This window comes from Thermobia domestica, chromosome 4, assembly GCF_964235325.1.
Source record: "Thermobia domestica chromosome 4, izTheDome1.hap1.1, whole genome shotgun sequence".
NCBI lineage: Eukaryota > Metazoa > Arthropoda > Insecta > Zygentoma > Lepismatidae > Thermobia > Thermobia domestica.
Genome location: NC_137457.1, coordinates 62716590 through 62739704, shown reverse-complemented (window position 1 = coordinate 62739704; position 23115 = coordinate 62716590). Strand labels below are relative to the sequence as shown.

Here is a 23115-nt window from a genome sequence, read left to right as displayed (position 1 = left end):
ATGTGCGAAATACCTTTGCAGTACATGTCGCGAACACGTATAAGAATGTCAAACATGTTACGTGACGAAACTGAAACAAACTCATATAAAGAGGTTTCTTTGTATTGTCTATGATATGGAGACCATGCGCAAACCGGAAAATGATCGTGGAGACCATGACGTGTTTCTAGTATGCCTTAGGCATTTACGTAACGCATGCATAAACAAAGATAGTGATGAGTTTTTCAATGCATCCGTTGAGAAAACGGTAACTGCTCGGTTTTTTAAAAAAACTTTGATGAGATTATTACGCATATTTTATTAGATAGACCCGTATTTAGTACAACCTGCACCGTATTTAGTACAACCTGTACCGTATTTAGTACCCACGCATATTATTCCTAAACCATTAATTCAGGGCAAAAGGTTTTAGTATCAATACTGCAAATAAAATAATTTTTCGTTTCTCATGCTTATTTCTCGACTTTAATCTGTCAAAACTCACGAAGACTTAAAATAATTTAAAGAAGGGAGATTTCCCACATTTGTTTAACAGACATGAAAATCAAAATTATGTAGAAGCATACCCTGGAATAGACTACTATGTTCCTGAACCGAGTAGTACCGAAGAACGACAGCGGTTGGAGGCATGGCGCGAAGAAAGTGCGCGATCGGCACGAGTACTGCGAAAGCGATTTGAGAAATCTTTCAGAAGTAGTTATCAAATTTACAAGTGTAACATTTAATAAAAATGTAACCTGATACGAAAATCTAACATTTACACATTTTCATTATTAATGTATAAATGGAAATAACGACACTATATCCCTCGTCCCTGACTACCCTTGTCCAAATGGAAAAACATATGAATGATGAAAAAATAATAAAGCAAAGATAATTGAAATTATGATAGCGCGGTTTCGGTGAAACTTCCAGGTGCCGAAACTGAAAGGCGCGATCTGTGATATATATCTTACATTTCAACCTCTATCTGTGTAGTACCTTTCTATCTTATTATATGCTATACCATATCAGTAGAGAAAAAGGAGAAAACTGAAAGGCAAAATGAATGCTCATCCACGTACTGAAGAACTTGTTAGGAAAATTGTGGTATTATTAAATTCTATCTTCACATATTTACACCCGAGTTAAGAAGAAATAATATTGTATCTTATTTTTCTCCACTTTGTAGTCCACACTAATTTTCTTGCAATCACGCACGTATTAAAGTCCTTCTCAATGTGAGAATTATTATATTTCTTTGCGCGCGAAAAATCAAAGCGTTCATTCTATTTTTGTACATGGATATACAAGTAAAACGTCATCCTGTCACAGGTTCTCCCTTTCTCACTTTCATCTACTTACATAGCTTCTCAAATCCTTTGATGGTGCTATTCAGTGCGCAGATGGAAATTAGATCATTTGTAGCGAGCAACTTGCATGCATTTTAACCTTACGTTTAATGCTATTCTTGACATGCAATCGCTGAAAATCCTTTTCGGTCGTACATCTATGCCTACAAAGAGCGAAGAGTAAAGCATTCAAGCAACGCGCTTTCGGTGCAGTGTTATCTAGATAGTTCGTGAAATAGTGCTCTGACTCTTTGAATAATTAAAATAACAAATAAAAAATGAGAGTGTGTTAGTGTTTTTGCGTGTGTGTCTGTGTGATTATGACAAACTCATTTCCAACCCAGCAACAGCGGTAATGTAAGTAAAAATTCTAAGTTGTTACCACATCGTTCTGAGTAATAAATGTATGATTCAATCTCTGTGCGTGTAGCTATTTATTTTCTTGCGGCGTCTGTCTAGATCTAATAATAATAATAATAATAATAATAATAATAATAATAATAATAATAATAATAATAATAATAATAATAATAATAATAATAATAATTGAAGTATATCCGTGGTTTAAATTATAAGTGTAATCATTTTTAAGAAGTAATTGTCGTGTTACAGCAAAAACAGTTATTGCGTCAGGGACCATAATTGGCCTTTGTGGTAGACAGCATCGTCTCTGCTGATTTTCTTAGATTTTTTAACACCAGGAGTTCATGACAATTATACGGTAGGCGGAAAATCTAAGGGCTATAATAATGATAATGATAATAATAATAATGGTAATAATAACTTGGTAATATACTGGTGCTTCAGGGATCCTCAACTAAATCCTCTCTCACCCTTTCTATCATTCGTTCATTCGTCTTAAAACAATAGTTTATCATTAAGTGAAATTGTGTAATTATCCCAACTGTAACACTGTAAAATACGAAACCATAAAATTTCAATCAGTAATAGATACATATTCACTCACGTAATTAGATTCGGGTTATTCTACTTCTAACTAACTAAGTAATGAAACACCGATAACTCTAAATCGCAGGAATCAAACGTGTACCAGAAGCGCTATAAGAATACCGTTATATTAATTTCTTCAAGTCCAAAATTTATACTCTTCATCCAGCATTGTTAAATTTAATAATTAATTTATTCCATCATATTTCCAGTCAACCACTTTCCGAAGGAAAACGGAGTAGTTAGGTAGAAAGCGAGCGTGTCACACGCTATTCAGGTATTTCGACCTCCATAGGCAGTAAGGAGTAGGGATCCAACGCATCACTTTTACAAGTTCAGATAATGGAGGTTACTAACCATAGGTTTCCCACTCAATTATATATTAAAACAAACCCATGTTGCAATAGATTATCGAGAGATGAATGATTTCTAATTTGGTCGTCAGCAAATAATCGGATCTTCATAATGGCTTAGCCGCTGGAAATAGTTTAAAATCAAAACAACATGACATGAGGACATGTATCGTAAAAAGAAAGATAAAAGAAAGGAGGGAGAGCTGAAGAAATCTTACTTCTTGTTCCATACCCTCCACCTACAAATACAAACGGTTCATTGTCATCTCACATCATTGTCATCAAACGAACACAAAACATACAATTGTATGTGACAAACAAGTAATCAGCTGGCTTTATTTCTATTTCAAACGTCATGTTAAACAAAAGTATTTAGATTTGAGTTTTCGTTTTACATGAAAAGAGAAAATGTCACGTGGAAAAAAGTACTTCCTTACAAGTAGTTTTATTGAAGGTTTACAAAAGAGAATATTATAGGTTCAAAAAGCTAGGGAAATTCGTAATAGATCATATTAAAGAGCAAGGTAGAAGAATGCGAGATCTGGAAAATAATAGGGGAAAATATTATTAATGTAGATATGCAATGAAATTCATAGACGTTCTCAGTGGTAATATCCTTCGATGTCATGAGCTACAATTATACACATATTAAATGAACCTCCTTTGCAGACCAGTACCAAAGTGAGAGAAATATGCGAAACATTATAATCACTCAATCTTGTTTCATGTTTCATGCTAAACTATGAATATTTTAATGGCCTCTATATTAACTAAAATTACTTTTTCCATCATAACTAACTAACATTTTCCCTCGTTTCGCTCGGTAATCTATGAAATGAATAAGATATGTTAATATTTACTTATTTTATTTATTTATTTATTTACAAGAGGTTTCAGATACAGCGCTAGGCCATTTTACACTGAAACATTTTATAACATTTTATTTACGATTTGAGGTGAAGATGGTACAACACAACAGCGACATTACAAAAGTAGTTAATTAATAGATAATATACTCACTTAAAGAACGTCTACAGTTTTTGGTAACTGGTTATTGGTGCTGACAACTCGGTTTAGACGGGACCTTTGGACAATATTAACTCTCGCCGCTCGAGTGTAAAAGAGATTGCGTGCTGTTCTAGCAGGCTGACCGTGCTGTTCTAGCGGGAACGCGAAACTTTATCTGACTTAACTACTGTTCAAATGATGTGTGACCATTTTCACTTTTTTTGCAAAAATATTAGGTCAGAAATTTTGTTTCTCACTAGAGGATGTTTGATAATGAGGGATTTTAAAACGTAATTTTTTGGAAGTGTTCGTAGGTGAGGCACTCGGTAGGATAAAATGACTTAAAAGAAATTAATTACGGAATTTATTTTTTTAACGAGTAAGGCAAGCCGTAGGCTAGATAGGAGAACAGTAGTCAATAGTGGGAGACACATATGACTTATAAACAAGGTTAAGGAATTAAGAAGGAATTAGGAATTTTATGTCAGTGAAGTGATAAAGGAGTCCCAGTTTTCTCATAGCGGTACAAGATATAGTGCTTGTATGATCCTCAAAAGTTAGCTTACTGTCAATGATAACACCAAACTAACTAACTAACTCTATGGCCTATGGAACCCGGAGGTTCAGTGCCGCGTTCACAAAAGCTCTCCACTGACTTCTATCCTTAGCTAATTGGATCCAGTTTCTACTTTGTATTCCTATCTCTGCGAGATCCATCTTAATATTATCCTCCCATCTGCGCCTAGGTCTTCCTAATGGTCGTTTTCCTATGGGTCTACCAGTCAAGACTTTGAAAGCGTTTCTACTTTCTTCCATTCTAGCTTTATTCCATAATGATAACACCAAGATCTTTGAAAGAGGAGACGGGGCTTATGATCTTACGAGCATATTTTTTAATGTGTTTTGTAGGTTCCTTTTAAGAGAAATCGTAAGAGAAGAACATGTTTTAATGTTTAAGTTAAGCTTCCAAGAGTTACACAAGTTGAGAAGAATGGAAGCATTGTGTTGAAGAGTTATCGCGTTGTACTCAGATTGAACTTCTGTGTTGGGTTTGCAGTCATCGACGAATAAAAGAATATTGGTGGAGCTTTTGTGAACAACGAAGGCAGATAATATATGTATAATAGGAAGAGAAATGGTCCCAGGGCACTGCTTTGAGGAACTCCAGAAGTTACGGGAATACAATCAGAAAAGTAACCTGAAACTGAAACCCGTTGTGTCCTTTTACGGAGATAGGTTTAATGAAAACTAAGTAATTTGCTATGCAAATTGAATCTAGAATTAAGTTTGTATACAAGAAGATAGTGTGAAAAGGAATTGAAAGCCTTAGCTAGGTCCAAATACAAAATGTCGAGTTGAAAATATACTGATATTCTGTCCACAGCATCATAGGGAAGAACAGTTAAATTAGTAACACAAGATTTTCCTGGCAACAAGCCGTGTTGTGAGGAGTTTATAAATGGAGCAACTATCTGAAATATCCTGGTTTTGATTATCTTTTCACAAAAGAGTGAGAGAGGTGATGATAAAAAAATAGGTTGATATGAGAAAACATCATTTATATTGTTACCAAACTTATGAATAAAAGTGATATTAGCTCTATTCCAACAGGTGAGAAAAACACTTTCTACAAAACAGCGATTTAATAAATTCGAAAGGTTTTGAGAAAGTGAATTGGGAACGCTGCGTAGGAAGCAAGCGTAAATTTTTTCTGGCCCTAAGACGCGCTGCTGGGTCTATGTCAAAGTGGTATTGGTACAAGACTAAGATTCAGAATAAACAGGGTGAAGAGGGAGAGGAAAGAAGGAGAAGTGGGATGGGATGAAGCAAAGCTGCTAACAAAATGTGCATTTAAAATCTTAGACCTTATTCATTTGCACATGCATTTTTGTAGGTCAGTTCAGTCGGTATACGAGAACAATTTGTTTATTATTGTGTAGAAACGCTTAGGAATATTACTTGTATCAATTGTAATGGGCTCAATGTACTGTTCGTACTTTCTTTTCAATAAGATATTTACTATGTCTTGTAATATCTGTAAAGTTCTTGTAAGTATATTCACTGGGAAAATCCTTCCATAGCTTCAATGCACTTTTTCGTTGCGAAGTATGCACTTTAGTTCCACATCAAACCACGGGGGGAAACTTTAAGAAGGTCTCTTACGGAAAGGCACAAAATCTTTAACCACAGACTGTATGACGTTAGTAGATTTTACTATTTTCTAAACAAATATTTAAGTTATAAATATAGAATATCACTATAAATTCATATCACTATAAATTCATATCATTATAATCATTCATTTCCTAACTGAATTTCTCAACTTATTTTCTAAAAAATTCTCTAAACTTTGTAAGGTAATTATTACAATTACTTCACTTGCAGTCTTGTTCCTGTAAGAGAATTCGTCAAGGCTGTTCATGAAGTAACTCAAAATTAAAAATCCATATTCAAAATTAACTTGCATTGTAACATTAAACATTATTTGGACAACCATACACAAGTAAGTGCTTTTATGTTACGCAAAAGAAAAAAAGTAAATCAAATAGATATAATTTAGCTTGTCCTCCCTAATTACAGCTTTCAGTAAATTGACGTGCGTTTTCAGGTTATTGTTCATGTTAGTTACATCGATTTGAAATTACTTAAAATTTGAAAAGTATCATTAAGCCATTAAGGTCTGTATTGGTAGCTGCAGCAGCAAGTTTGATTTAAAATATATATTGACATTAAATAAATTTATTTTGTGTCTAACGAAGATTTGTTCCTTAGATTATGAAAGCTATATATGATGATTGTAAAATCGGACAGGATTGTAAAAACGCACTTACCTCCAATATGAGGAGCACATATCGTCAAGTAGAAAATGCTGAGGAGCACAGCAACTGTTTTAAATACTTCCATTTTTTACGCCACCTAGAAGTAAAATATGATATCCATACTGTTATATACACAGAATAAGGATATTGCTTTTAAATCTACGATACGTTTTAAAGAGATTTGTAAAGTTTTATATATAATGTTCCATTTGTATCTTATGGAACGAACTATCTAGACATTTTCAATAGCTTGATTTAACACTACCTTATCAGAATTATTACTTTGATCGTCATTTTGTCAAACACGTATGAACATTTAGCTTCTAACTTAAACTTGAATTGATTTTTTATATTTTTGAAATTATTAGGTTAAATGATTCCATCTGCAGAAAAGAATCACTGGGTTATATCTTAAAATAATATAATATAATTTATAAAAAAATATAAATTCTCCTATTTAAAATCTGTGGCTTAACATTTATCTTGTTTCACATTTATTTTACGACGATACAGACGGTATAGTTAACAGAAATATTTATAGTAAGTTCAGTGAAATTTTAGGTGTCATCGTTTATTTCCATAAATATATCATAATCAATCTATACTTAGAATAATGTTTCTAGGACTAAATTTATTTATTGAACAAATTCCCAGCAAGAGCATAACTTTGCCATTTTACACAGCAAAATGTTGACAAAAGAAGAAAGACAACTAAAATAACATCAAAACAAAAAAACTGTCAAAAAGCGCTGTGAGATTAATATTATTTCGCCAGAAATAACTTAATTGCTGTTCCCGATACCGGGTAGTTCGAAAAATCCACATTAGTTAGTAAATGATTATAACAGTTCGGTAGTCTGTAAAACTAAAGATCTGTATAATTGCCAACCAAGAGTGGGCAAGATGGAAAAGGTAGGTATTCTGGCTTATGTGCGAACGGACATGTACAGTTAGTTTCCGTAGTCCTGAAATAAAGCTTCCGTTCTGAAGTCTCCATTAACTATTTTACGATGAAATTTCAGGTCAGAGATATTTTTGCGTATTCCCGGAGTCTGGGTATTAGGATGACGCAAAGGTTCATCCTTAGATAATATTCGACGTGCAAGAGCACGAAACTAGAGTACAGAAATAAAGAAATTGAGATTTGAGCCAAGTTTGACGAGATGTGTATTTGGTGCTATGGCCTATATGTGAGAGCAATGTTTTACCTTGGGTGCTATTATAGTTTTAGGAAAGTTGATTATGATGAAAGTGTGCTTAGTTCAGTAAATCGGTAAAGAAGCCCCAACATGCGCATGGAATTCTTGTAGATTGGGATGTTTTCTTTAGGGAATGTGAATTTCGAATCAAAGATGACATCACGATCACTGTGACTGGAAAAAATGTAAAAGGGAAATCAATTATACGTTATGTGGAGGGAACAGAAATTTATTACAAAGTAATTACAATTTCTTACTGTTCATTTTCAAATGCAAGATTTTACACCAGCCTATAAGGTAATCCATGCTTTCCTGTAACACAATTGATTCATGGAGACACGAGATTCTCTGTATAGTTTACGATCTTCAGCAAAAACCAGAAGGACACTACGATTAAGTGATAAGTTCGAGCAAAGATCATCCATATATAGGACAAATAGCATGGGCCCAAGTACACTCCCTTGAGATCATGGGTTGCGAATTGAAGTAGCCCCGGAAAGAATAACTCTCTCTTTACTGTCCTTCACGTAACTGGGGATTAGAGAGAGAAATTTATCAAGTTCATGCTGTTCCATAAAGAATAGCAGCACTCTTTTATTGTTGTTTTCAGGAAAAAAATTCTAAGCCCAACATCGTGTATCTTCGGAAGAAAGAGAACCAGGTTGGAACCTATAAACCAACATTTGCAATCGGAAAAAGATTTGCAGTTGTGTATTTTTTCTTTTAAATATAATAATACTTGTTATGATGTGTAGATAAAAAGTAATATTGATTGAAATGTGGTACTCAATGATGCATTATTTCGTAACATTAATCTCAATATATGCTTAATACGTATTAGAAATAATAAATAATAAATATAAAATATAATTTAGGTATGTAAAATATCCTTTCCGTACGCAAATGACCGATGAATGTTAAGACATAGAACATATTTCTTGCCTACGTAGTGAAAAAATCAATATTGAACAAAAACAGCGCTTGCAGTGAATAAGAATATCATTGCCTTGTAAGTCCGCTATATGTCGCTAGAAGAAGATTACCAAAAGTGCATGTATGAGCTTAGTAGTAAGCTGTTGGATTTCAAATCGTAATGTCAAGAGTTCGATTTCCAATTGCTTCATTCGTTTTTTATGAAATTCTTTTTTCCGTAATGTACGAAAAATTATATAAAATAATTACTTTAAACCTCATCAGTTGGATATATATATATATATATAACATTTGTAACATAAAATGTAACAACTGTGATACGTGTTGACAGTACTCCTGACACGTTGACAGTACTGTATACATGAGAAAGTTAAATATAAATTAAGGAAATATTGTAATAGCAAAGAATATCTTATGAAGTATATTTATTTGCTCCTGTTATATAGAGTGTACTTCACAACACTCTCATAACAGCATATTATTTACGTTCTTGAAATATATTCTTATAGGGATAAAAAGGTGTATAAACAGACAATCGAAAGTCGGATAGTGGTTCCAGACGAACAAATTTTCCCGATACCCCTAAGGTCACGTGAGGAGACTTAAATTCTTTTACAATGGAGAGTCTTTACATAGAGTTTCAGTTTAATTCTTTGATATGCTTTTCTATATTCATGTCTCACTGTCTCGCTTTGTGTGTGTGTGTGTGTGTGTATGTAAGTGTTTCGCAATATTCTATCTTTATCCACTACCTCCAGTTCTGTCTCTGAAACAAGGTCTGACATGTCATCGCAAGTTTTTGTCTATCTGACTCAGGCCAACTGTCGTTTAGAGTACACTTCACCTCTGCCCACATATTTAACATGGGATTGAGGTCTGCTCCAAGAGTCGACTATTCAATTAAAGCAATATCAGGCTGTCCTGCGAAAATTTTTTGAAAATCACGGACGTATGTATTGGCAATTGGTTTTGCTGGAACTGAATTACACATTCGGGGCTAAGTACTCGTACTGATTGTACCATGATATTCTGATAATACTAAGTACTGATCACTTATCTAGATGTCCTCCAATTCTGTGTCGAGTCATGCACTGCGACTAGAAACCCAATCGTAACATGAAATAGATACATGGTCACTGCGAATGCAAGTAGTAACATATCCAGGGTCATAACGTGTGCATCTCGAACGAAACGCAAAATAGCGACCCTCGTTTGATGTTGTGAATATGGGTTCATCTTAAAAACCTACGTTTTCCCAGTTTCGACGCACATTAGCATGATCAAAGGCGAGACGGTAAATGTTGTATTCGTTTGTGAGCTTTTAATTCATGTCAGCAACACGGCCACGTAACCCAACATGATCAAGCCCTCGAAAAGCTGTCTGCTTACTACTAGAGAAAGGAAAAAAATGAAATCTTTGAGTTTTACGTCCCACGGTTATGCCGGTTAGGCTAAAGGAGACGGAGATGATGACTAATGAATGAAATGGTGGAAAGAAGAAAGTGGGAGGAAACGAGAGAACCCCGACAAAACCCACGCACATGGTGTTTGCCTACCAAAAAGTTCACTTGGCGGGGGCTGGGATCGAACCCGGAACCCCAAGCACCAGAGGTGAACGCTCTACCACTGAGCCTACTAGAGAAAGCGGAAGCTTAACTTAAGTATCTGGACGTCCTTGGTGGCTCTAACAGGGCTTCATTTACTAATCTCCTATATTCAGTCACAGTAGACACATGAGGAGAACCAAGAGATCGTAAAGTACAGGTCTGGTGTGTCGAGTCCATCGCCTTCTTTCTAGAGGTCGGGATATATACTCGCCTGCTAGTTCTGATTGCAGAATAGCCTTCCAACTGCTATAAAGAATTATTGTTGTAGACCTATAAATATTTACCAATGCTCTGAGCTGTAAGAATGAAGCAAGAGATAAAAGTACGTGTCTGACATGAAATTGATTACATGCACGACACGCCTATTGTTGGGAAGCAATTGGTCAACGACTCGCGAAAGAAATCTTAAAATGGTGCGAGAAATATAATAATAACATTAAAAACAGTTTTCATAAAGGAATATGAATAATACGAATAGCTGTTTAATGAATGGACAGTTAAACTGAGTTTACAGACATAAATGCATATACCATATTCCAAACAGATTGACCAATATGATTATGGCTGTTTTGATGCGATCCAATAGATGTCTAACTTCGAGTATCTTCGGAAAACAGTAAACTAAAGCTGCCGGTTCGAACCACCCGGCCAAGCTTAGTATTCGGGATAAGTTTTTCCTTCTGGTAAATATAATAATATATGTTGAAATGGTATTAAGTGTAGGAAAAAGTTACATATATTGAAACACTTAATGATACAATATTTCAAAGCTATGTATTCACACCCTCGTTGCATCGTTGTTATTTCCATACGGAAAGAAACTTATACTTTTGAACTCAGTTATATTCATCAGAAGCAGTGATAAATCTCCAACTCGACTCGGACTTTGGTCGAGTTTCAGATCGAGTCAAACCAAAACGAGCCAATGTGTAGATTGAAGTATCCCAAATAGACAATACCATTATTCTATGAATCAATTATAGTACTACCACTACAACTTATTTTATTATTATCATTATATCAACACCATATATATAAACACACATCATACAAACACCATGAAAGGTGGACTGCTTTTATCGGAATACTTAAATTTAGTTTACTGTCACCTCAGTAGTCATTAATCCTGGCAGTCAAGAACATTGTTCACTACCCCAAGCTGTAAGCGTCAGTGGAACAGAGATAGCCAACTATCGTCCTTTCCCCAATAATTGGTGGTCCCGCAACGTCGATGGCCGGTGGCTACAGTCGCGTTTTACCAACAGTTGCAGAGACTAGACGGAAGGCCAACGAACCGCAATATTACTTCCCCAAAATAAGTTAAATCATCTATGTGCGTCTTTTACATACGTTCTGGTGAGTCTATAAAACGCTAATAATAAGTCAGGAACCCCGAGGTAGGAGCGAACATTCAACCTTAAGTTTAGTACCCGCGTACTTTTGCGACTTCGCCATGGAGACGATGAAGGAAACCTCCCTTGTAGAAGGATAAATTATTGAGGTCTTAATTTAGCTAATCAGAAAATCACTCTCTTTCGAGTTCTGTGAAATGGTACCGTTAACCGTTTCAATTTTTTTATTTCATGTAGTACTATCATTGTGCAAAATTTGAGTAAAATCTCCGATGCGTACTTTCGGTACCTCTCCCCGTTGGAACAATGGTTACCAAAGATGTCAATGAAAACTTGGAACATGGCACCCTGGCCCACGACACATCTTAACCCACGAGAGACTGTGACGCACAATGAACCACCAAACAACGTGACCCACTTAAACACAGTGATTCATTAAAATGCACTCAGAAACATTGTGAACAACAGCGACACACTAAAAACCATCATCAACTCTGACCCATGAGCCACAACAAACTTCTCCGCTCACTAAAGAGATTATACTTGTAATAAAAGATCCTTTTCAAGTTGTCAGCTCCTCTAAAATCTCACAGGCTGCATATCAATCGAAAAGTAGTGATATTCTGTTGCTATTATTGCAATTCCAAATATTACAATTCAGAAGTGCCTGAACATTCTTTTTCTTTAGAGTCAATTGGAAAAAGAAGGAAAAATGGCATTGTAAATGTAAAAAGTAGACAAACTCACCAATGTTCAGAAGATGCCTTCTACAATGCTCTGAACAGAAAGGGTTGGTGGTTTAGTATGAGACACGGTGAGTATGGTGCGAAATGGATCAAGTTCTTTGGCCTACGATCTACTGACCCATTCAGAAATCTTGAACCACTTCACTCACTAATCAACCGACCTATTGAACCACTCCATCTGCGATTTTTGACATGTCTTATTTCACTTAAAAGATAAAACATACAAGGTGACACGAAAGTAAGTATACAGTCCGGTACTAATCGGCTTATGCCATTTTATACTATTTACTTGTTTTATCCATATAGATTAGCTTAGTTCTTCATTATTTGTTCTTAATTTCCTTTCCCTTATACTTTAAACTCGGAAAAATCTAAGCAATTAACTCCATCATTTAAAATTTCATACTTGATCGATGCAGGTATGTATAAATACTTTTGGACGACTCTGGATATTAGTTCAGATTGTTATTTCTTCTCACGGTAAAAATTTAATCTGATTAAAAAGACAGTCTTGAAGTGGGTACACACTACCTTGCAAAGTTATTAGAAACACTTTTTTCACCCCGAAAATATGAATTCAACACAGGTAACTTTTAAATTGTATTTTTCAACTCTCCATAGCTGTCATCATGTGAAGGTGGGGATGAATTTGAATGTCATGGGTTGCATCAATATCGAACGAGAAAGTTATGGAAAGCGCACTAACGAGTTAATATATTATATTGATAGTAACATTATCCAATGACACATTCCACAATGGATAGAGGAGTAAAGAAAATTGAGAAATTCGAAGTTGCATGGGCCGATACCCAGAAACACGGAAGATACAGACGAAATAAGGATTCAGAATCATGTGAGGATAGAAATACAAGAAATGCACTGACGCAGAAAGAAGTTCAAAACGATTAAAGTATTCAAAATGGCATTTACAAAGCAGTATACTAAACAAACATTGTACCCACAGACATGTCCAATAACATCATATGCAATGCAGTGTTGCTAACTGAGGACAAAATCAGCAATACAAGAACTATGAAGATGTTGCCGCTGTATGGTAACGAAAGCTCAGCACAGCAGCTCACAACACTCACTCTGGCAGCAATCCCGGGAACACTGGATTAATAGTAGACGCCAGCAAAGCTTCAAGACCATAGGAAAATATGTTCTCAATTATTCGCAATTTTAGGTTTCTTACGTTATCATTAAACATACTAGAATATTAAAATAGTATTGTTTATGAAATAGTATATTTGCTCTTGACTTTTAAACTTTCTCACATAAAATAATTAAATATTATTAAATTTTTTAAAGTTAGCGCTGTTCAAAGACGCTAACGCGCAAATGCTTTTTTTTAGGTACGGGCCTAGTTTGCCTAATAGGAAATGCGGCACTGTTACGGTCGTTGAAAACTTACAGTTCGACCCTAATATCGGTTAATTTCGATATTTTTGCGTTCCTACGTAACAACTCTGAATGCTAATGGGAACTTAATTGTAGTTAAGAGAAACTAAAAGTAGAATTATCTACCTAAGTGACCACCAAACTTTGGATTCGATACTATTAATGATCATTTTCTAATATTTTTGTGTATGTATCCTGACACTATTCTTTCCAGACTGTAAGAAGTATGATTAAAATTGCTATAGGAATATCAGAATTATGTTGAAACACACACATATATCCACTTGTAAGTATATATATATATAAATAGGGATGAGAAAGCGGGCGAGAGAGAGAGAGAGAGAGAGAGGTAGAGAGAGACAGTTACACAAAGCACCACCATTTCTATATTACAAAAGCATATCAGGAATTGAATGGAAACATATGTAAAGACTTTCCGTTGTGGCATGCTTCATAAGGACAATTCTAGTATGTTACGTGACCAGCGGAGTTCAGAAATTTCTTAGGAGCGTTCCGACTTTGGATATGCTCTGTTCATACCCTCACTTTATCCCGCTTATAATAGACTTAATTCAAGATCATAATTGCAATGCTGTGAGGAGAATGTTGAGAAGTAACCTCTATATGAGAAATAAATGCAAATAAATACAGTACATTATTATTTATTACTATTATACGATTTCGTTAATTTGTATTTAACATTCACATATATAATAAAAACGTACTATGATCACCTATCAGAGACGTTATATTTTAAACATAGAATTACTTACGTTCTATAATGATTATATACTTATATATGCAACTGATGTGTTCAATGTACTTGTTTTATGTAATTTTCCATGCATTGCGGAAAAGAGACTTTCATACAAGAAAAAGGAAATTGATTCTGATGGAAATCGAACCCACAACCTTAGGGCTTGAATCCAACAGTTTACCACTGAGCTAACACGTAGACTCTTGACCAGAGATGGTCATCCTCCCTCATTTTGCCCTCATGAGGGTCACCCTCACCCTCACCTCACCCTCATTTTAGTAGTTGAGGGTGAGGGCGTTGGAGGGTGAGGGCGATAAAGTAATTGAGGGTGAGTGTGAGGGAGGGTGATTGTGAGGGCGTCAATGGAGGGTGAGTGTGAGGGAGGGTGAGTGGAGGGCGTCAATGGAGGGTGAGTGTGAGGGAGGGTGAGTGTGAGGGCGTCAATGGAGGGTGAGTGTGAGGAAGGGTGAGTGGAGGGCGTCAATGGAGGGTGAGTGTGAGGGAGGGTGAGTGGAGGGCGTCAATGGATGGTGAGTGTGAGGGAGGGTGAGTGGAGGGCGTCAATGGAGGGTGAGTGTGATGGGGGGTGAGGGTGTCAGTTGAGGGTGAGTGTGAGGGAGGTGAGGGTGAGGGTAAGGGTTCATAAAATTAATTATCTTGCAATTCTTCATTTCTAGAAAATATGTTAGAAAATGTAATGTAGTTTTTTTTTCTTAGAATTAATCGTCGTTCACAGAAAATCGTCATATCAATATTCTATCAGTTTCATACGCTTTTCATGCGCGAAGACAAGATGTTTCTCATAGCTTTATTACTTTTCTATATTTATATATTTTCACTTTATAGAAACAATAATTACGAAATATATAAAAATATCTACTGCAAAGTTTTTGGCTACCGAAAATTTCAAATTTTAACGAAAGTAACTCATTAAAAATACTAGAAGTTCTCAGGAAATGATGTTTTTTTCTTCATATATTCGTTCAGAAGAGAAACTAATAAATATTCATATATTCATTCATTCTGAAATTGTAACTAAGAAAAAGCTTTATTTCTTCTTCTAAGAGAAAAAAATATATATATAAGAAAAGTACAAAGCTGCAAGCCGCAATAAATAACTTTATATTTAATTATCAAATAAAAAGATATTTCCTGCTTTTGGCTATATGCCTACTTTTAGATTTCCAAACTACGCTATGCATATGAAAGGGAAGTCTTATAGAACGGCTGTGTTCGTCTGTGTGTCTGTCTGTCAACAGGTATCACATCAAAATCGGTAAGAGCTATTGACAAGCGGTTTTCGGGAATCGATCCAGCATCCCAATAATAGGTTGCATCTCCTTCAACAACCTCCTACTTAACCGGTACCCTCAAATCACCTTAACAGTCAATCTGTTAAACCGGAAGTGGTAGAAATCGGAAATTTCCTGTTTGAAATTAAAGACCACGAGTAAAAATCGGTAATAGCGATCGGCAAACGGTTTTCGGAAATAGGTGGATATGAAAGGAACCACCTTAACTCCTGCATTTCTACTAAAACTGGAAGTGGTAGGATCCACTACTACTTCAGGTATCAATATTTATTTTCATAAACTTAAAAGGGTAAGAGCTATTGACAAACGGTTTTCGGGAATCAATTCTGCATTGCCAGAATAGGCTCCATCTCTTTCAACAATCTTACTTAAACGGGAAGTGGTAGAAGTCGACCATATCTAGTTTCAACAAACATATTCATAACTCATAAACGAATATAAAACATAGCTAGCGATAAAGAGTTTTCAGAAAACGATTTAATTCTTAAGGGGACAAACCACCTGTACTCCTGTATTTCCACTAAAATCGGAAGTGGTATAAATTTACTACTACTTCTGGTTTCAATATTGATATTCCTAGACCTAAAACGGTAAGTGCTATCGACAAGCGGTTTCCGGGAATCGATTCAGCATCCCAAGAATAGGTTCCATCTCTTTCACCAATCTTCGAGTTAAACCAGAAGCTATGTTGAACCACTTCTGATATCAACAATATTGATCATAACTCAAAAATGGTAAGAGCTATTGAGAAACGGTTTTCGGGAAACGATTCGTCGTTTCAATAATAGGTCCCATCTCCTTCGACAACCTAATATTTAAACCGTAAGTGGTAGAAATCAACTACTTCAGGTTTCTACTATTTCCAGTTCTACTAGTTTGGAAGTTTACCGTAGTTTCATACTGTAGAACGATACTCGCTTGTTCTATCATATAATTCTTGTGTTATCAAATACTAGGTTTATTACCAGGTACTCAGTAATATTTATATATTTTCCCATTACAGTACCTAGAAAGTTGGAAGATTATAATTTGCTGTAATGTCATATTTCTATTCATGGATTCAATCAATATCATGGCTTAATGTGGAGTTAATACTTGATAGTGAATATTTGTTTAGAATGGAAAATTTTCAGAAATGGGAAGTTTTAAGCGGAAAATTTTCCACTTCACATCACTAGTTGCAGGGATGGTTTCAGTAGAGTAATTGTTAATATGTACATTTAATGTACGGAACAATGTAAAGGAGATTCTTTCTTCTAGGGTAGAAAATGTTTTATTTGTAGTTGTACTTTATTTGAAGGAGTGCTAAGTGAACTTTGTAGCAATGGTTTTCTCGGGGTTCTTCCGTTCCCTCCCACTTTCTTCATTTCTCCATTTGATTCATTTCTCATCATCATCGTCTCTCTTAGCTTCGGAGCATAATCATGGGACGTTAAATTGAATATTTCATTTCATTTTATTTGAAAAAGAACATTTCTACCCAGCTATTATCTGAAGCAGAGATCTTTGGGTTATCCGGGTTCGATTCCGTACCGGACATAAGTTCCGCGATAGGGAGAAAAGCTCAAATAAATATAAAGCATAATTGTATTTATAATGATTTACATATACAATTATAGTCCTAAATTTACACAGTTCAACTTTTTTATTATTATTAAATTAAATATTTCCCTTTGTCTTTCGTGACTGGTGGCTTGTTGGCAGTGGCGTTACTAGGTCTAATTTGGGGTGTTCAAGCCTCCCCAATTTCTTACATGCCCAGCTAAATTTCACTATGTTACATACTTTTAGAAAAGAGGATACTAAGAAAATCTACCGAATTTGCACCCAAATGCAACAGAAGGTGCACACACACCTTAAAATTCAGCATCTTCACAGAGTAATTGATCGTTGATTATTAATATTTTGTTACTATATGAATAGCCCCCTTAAAATATGAACTATTTCACAGGGCAAATTTTAAATAGGTGACTTTTAAGGTTTGATTACTTTATAAGGTAATTAATATTTTCTTTTTTTACTGTATTCTAATATTATTACGTGCAAATATGGATGCACACGAGACAAGATTAGATTTTGTCTCGCCTCGAAAATATGTTGTGTAAAGTGATGCCTCGAAAAATGTATCTTTTTCTGTTGGAAGAACCCTGTCTCGTCTCGAATCTTGTCGAGTTATTTTGAGAAACAATAGCTTTAATTTAATAAAGAATAAAACAAACATGACTATGTTGCTAAAAATGTGCAAGACTGAAATAGTAACCACAATTCTTTTGCCCCAAATGCTCGCAAATTGTGTTATGTTCTTGATTAAAAATAAACCTAAAATACCGAAACAATGGAATTTTGGAGTGTTAGGTACCTTGGCCCCAAAATGGTTTTTCAGTCTCCTTTTTAAAAATCCTAGTTACGCCACTACTTGTTGGATGCAAACAGTCAATGATCGTACAGATCACGCCCATACCCATGGGGCCTGAGCTTCCCTGAAATTATGAGTTTGCTTGAGAATGAATTTCGTAATGAAGAGTAATTTCATTCATTCGTCCTTAAAGTTGCTTGTATCCGAAGTATATTCCGTCTTTCATTTATAAATATGGTGTTATATAAAGTCATAACTTCAATATCTTCTTTCTGCATCTCTTAAGTTTTTTTTCACCAAAAGTTGAATATCAACAAACATTTGGCAACCATTATTTTAGATTTTTTTAATCTATGTTCTCTACCAATTGTAAATCAGACATATTGAAAGATAGGCACGAAAAGTCAAGCTTTATTTCTAAAGAAATGAAATGAAATAAAATGATGTATTTAGTTTAACGTCCAAGGATTATGCGCCAAAGCTAAGGGAGACGGCGATGATGAGAAATGAATGAAACTGTGCAATGAAGAAAGCGGGAGGCAACGGGAGAACCCCGAGAAAACCCACGCAGACGGTGTCTGTTCATCACAAAGCACACTTGGCGCGAGCTGGGATCGAACCAGGGACCCCACGCACCAGAGGTGAACGCTCTACCACTGAGCCACCGCGGTCCCCTTTATTTCTAAAAAAAAAAAGTGGATATTTTGTGCGCATAGCCAAGGACGTACGCACGGGGTGGGTCCTTGAGGTCCGGAACCCCCCTCGAAATCCGGACTTTTTTGTCAATTTAGTCTAATTTTAGATACAAAGTTTAGTATAATTTAGCCTGAAATTGTGTTTGGACATCCCCCCCCCGAAATGCTTTGGACCCCTCCCGAAATAAATTCTTGCGTACGTCTCTGCGCATAGCACTGAGAGCGGATTAAGGTTTTTTTTTGACCCTGCAGCCGACTATTTCAAAGGGCCCTATGTTATGAATAATTTCAGCGCATAACTTTTCTTTGCTGTCTTTCACAGCCTCATAGGCTTATCGAAACACCGAGGAGTATGCTGTAACATTTTAATGTGCTCCAAGTTTACAATAATTAGTTTAATTACATTCATTATTAACAGTTAAATGCCTATATACTTCAGTGTAACACATAAATGCCGAATACGAGCCAAATGGTCAACAGTCCCTGTAAAAACACTAATAGAGTAAAAGGAGAAAAATCATATACAAATAGTAAACCTGTACAAGGTTACACTGTGATCAAAGTTCCGAATTTGAAGGTCTTCTGTGTGAATGATGTTTGAATTTATTTGTTTATTCATCACTCCATCAGTTTATTTATCCACGCCCGGCGGTGCCACGAAAGTCTGATGTTTGCAGGCACGAGCCCAAGCTGGTGGAAGAAGACTTAACTCTAGCGATACCGCAAGCCTAGCGAGCGGGAAAAGAAATTAGCATGGATCTGAAGCCTATACTATAATAAGTTGATTGATGTATTTTAGTATTAAAGAGGGAAATTTTAGGGGACCCCCTGAGCCTGGGCTCCATTAGCTCTGCCTTTAATCCGCTCCTGATTGCAATCCAGGTTACTTAAGTTGTCACAATACCTATGGGCCTGTTCACTGGGTCTATTAAAAGCAATTGTGTCTGAGTTGTTTGATTCAACAACTAATAATAATAATAATAATAATAATAATAATAATAATAATAATAATAATAATAATAATAATAATAATAAATATTATATTATTATTATTATTATTATTATTATTATTATTATTATTATTATTATTATTATTATTATTATTATTATTATTATTAGTTGTTATTATTACATACATGCTACAAAATAGATTTACTGCTATACTGACACAGACTAAAGCTAGTTTTAATCAACGAACTTGGCTTAACAACAGAGTCACGTTCAATTTTTCCCATTTTCTGTACTACTCTCATTCCTTATCTTTGTTAGCCCAAACACCTCGGATGGGAAGGGAAGGTACAATGTAAAGAACCTTTACCTCTGTATGTCTAATGGAATTCGTCATCAGTGTATTTTTAGTTTAGTTCTTTCTTTCAATGCCACCGGAATGAATCACCAGATCTTCCTGTGGGCAAAGAAAGAATGTTCATCGTATTTGTTAGATTAATACTACGATAACGTTACTTTCAAGTTCTTCTTTCTAGATCTCAAAGGTTCATACTCCACCAGATGGAACAATACGTTATACTGCATGCTCATTTCTGGTATGAAGATAAAAATAGTTTTCTTTTCAGAACTTTGAAGGCTCTTTATGACAAAGACTGCGAGCAAAACAATGCCCGCCTTGAATCTTAATCCAGTTTATACTGTGACTGTCTACGAAAATAAAACTTGCCCTTCACTAGAAAAAAAAAATAATGTTTATATGGAATATGAGACTCTCGACTATGACTGCCTCCAGCAGAGATCAAGAGGGGACAGTTCACAACACTCTTGTATTTTTGAAATAGGTTTTGGTTCTTTGAAATATACCTCAAAAATATTCGATTTGTTATTTCCACATACTACCCAGCTTAATATACAATGTGTCAAAAAATCAACCTACTAAGTTTGGAACGTTATTTCTTATATCAAATGAAAAAAAAAAGTTTTGATGAACATACTGTGGGTCAAAAAATTTCTCTTTTCAAATTTAAAATCCGCCAAAAATGAGGAAAATCACGTTTTAAAAACACTCTAGCACAAAAGTTATGGAGTCTATCGCACGTGATTCGACGGATTTCGCAGGAACTCGTATGCGTTAGTAATAATTATTTGTGTGGAACAGTCTTCTGGTATCCACGAAAAGAGTACCCAATTAGTATTTAAAAGTGTATCCTCGTACACTAAGTTACTTTTTACAAATCGTTACGTCGATATCAGGGGATTGTGAAACGTAGGTATTTAAATAAGAGGGAATACTAGGTATTGCCTAATTTTTTCAACCGCTTGCGAAAAAGTCCCATTATTTTTAAGCTAGGGCGTTTTAATTCTTTTTCGGCTTATAATACTGAAAGAACTCGTTTTAAGACCTATATGTATTAAATCCTTTTACTTTCAATTGATATAAACACTCGTCTCCCGAAGTTTCAGTTGATTTTTGACACTCTGTATTAATACTAGGCTTGTATACAAATTTAAAATAACACTGGCACATGAATTCACAGATATATATATATATATATATATATATATATATATATATATATATATATATATATATATATATATATATATATGGAAACCTCATAGATGATATAGTAATTAATCTGAAATATGTAAGCATCTCGTAAATCCATCTTTGATGCTCTAAAGTCGAAATTAATTTGACAAAATTACAGATGTACATGAAAAATTAGTGTTAGAGCTGAGGGGAGTTGAGGAAGAAAATAACACATTTCTTGAAAATTGCCTGAGTTTAGGGGCGTATGTTGTGTTGGACACTCGGTTTCCCCTCCACGAAATCTCGACTTTTCTGTAAGTTTGGCCTAATTTTAGGAGCAGTTCTGCAAATTTTAATACAATCTGTCCTCATACTGAATTTAGGACCCCACCAAAAAGCCACGGAGCGAAAAAAACAAAACGATTTTTTGGTGGAAAAAAGTAATGAAATTGGTAGGTGGAAAGGTGAAAAAAGCACCATTTTTGGTTTAAATTTGGTGGAATGAAAACTATCTTAATTAATAACACAGTTTCACAAGGGTCATATTTTTGTAATAATTCACTACTCTGAATTCAAATTTGAAATTAGAATTTCGCTACCAGGCATAGTTTTTCATTAATACAGGGTGTCCCATAAGTACATGACATTGCTAAGTATTAAGAATATTGACGGCATATACGGTATGTATACATGGGCGGCGGTAATTTTGTCACTGGAAAGTTCGTCAGGGTAATTTCGTCACCGGTAATTTTGTCACCAAAATATTACCATATAGGTAATTTCGTCACCGAAAATTTTGTCATGATAATTTCATCAACAATGTCTTTTAGAACATAATACAAGTACAATGAATGAATAGAAACCGTTTTTGAAATTACTTTCTTTAATCTTCAACTGAAGCAAATCGAAATGTAATAATAATAATAATAATAATAATAATAATAATAATAATAATAATAATAATAATAATAATAATAATTATTATTATTATTATTATTATTATTATTATTATTATTATTATTATTATTATTATTATCATTATTATTATTATTATTATTATTATTATTATTAAATAAATAGTTACATATTTTGTATATCGTATTTGAGATAAGAGATAAAAGTTTTAGTGATTCTGTCAGATATATTATCAAATAGGAAATTTTGTCATGGTTATTTTTTCATCTTTCTTGAACTAAGTAGAGGCAAAGTAAATGATCTAAATAACTTACGTTATTTTAATCAAACTTGGAAAACAATTCGGTTGACGTTGAACTCTGCAAAGTTTAAGTTTCGGGTACTCGACTCAGGAGCAAGCACCAGTGCAAGAAAATAGTGCCAGCTTCAGCAAGTGTTAAAAGCAAAGGCAACGTGGGGAACTATTGGGTGTATCACTATTTACAAATATTAAGCTTCGTCAATATCAAAATTTCAGAACAGAAAATTGCAAACAAATATGGGAAGTTATGCCAATCCGTTCATTTTCCCGCAAACTAGACGGAAATTTGCATCGTTCTTGTACCGTTCTCCGAGCCCAAACTCTTGAACCTTCATCCACGTTAACTGAGTCATGTGAAAAGAGTGATCTTTTTTTAGGAGCTATTGAAAGAAGAATGTTATATTTCAATATTTCAACTCTGATTAAACATTGGCCAAATTGATATTGGATATATATGTCAAGAAAGCAAATATATATAATGGAAGAAAAACATATACTGTAAATATTTCTAACAATTTCCTTTAAATATAGCCTTATGGAGCTATTGAGAAGTGAAACATGGATGGTGGATGGACTACTTTCCAATGGCTCCTTTAAAA

General features: G+C 34.7%; 1 long non-coding RNA gene across 6 annotated transcripts in view; it reads right to left on the bottom strand.

The window, feature by feature from the left end:
* LOC145683315 (uncharacterized) overlaps positions 1-23115 on the bottom strand; it is a 547679-nt gene that overhangs the window by 287890 nt on the left and 236674 nt on the right. For all 6 annotated transcript variants that reach the window (XR_014131031.1, XR_014131027.1, XR_014131030.1 and 3 more), the window contains one exon: positions 6472-6556. This is a non-coding gene — a long non-coding RNA (uncharacterized LOC145683315). The remainder of the gene's footprint in view (positions 1-6471; positions 6557-23115) is intronic.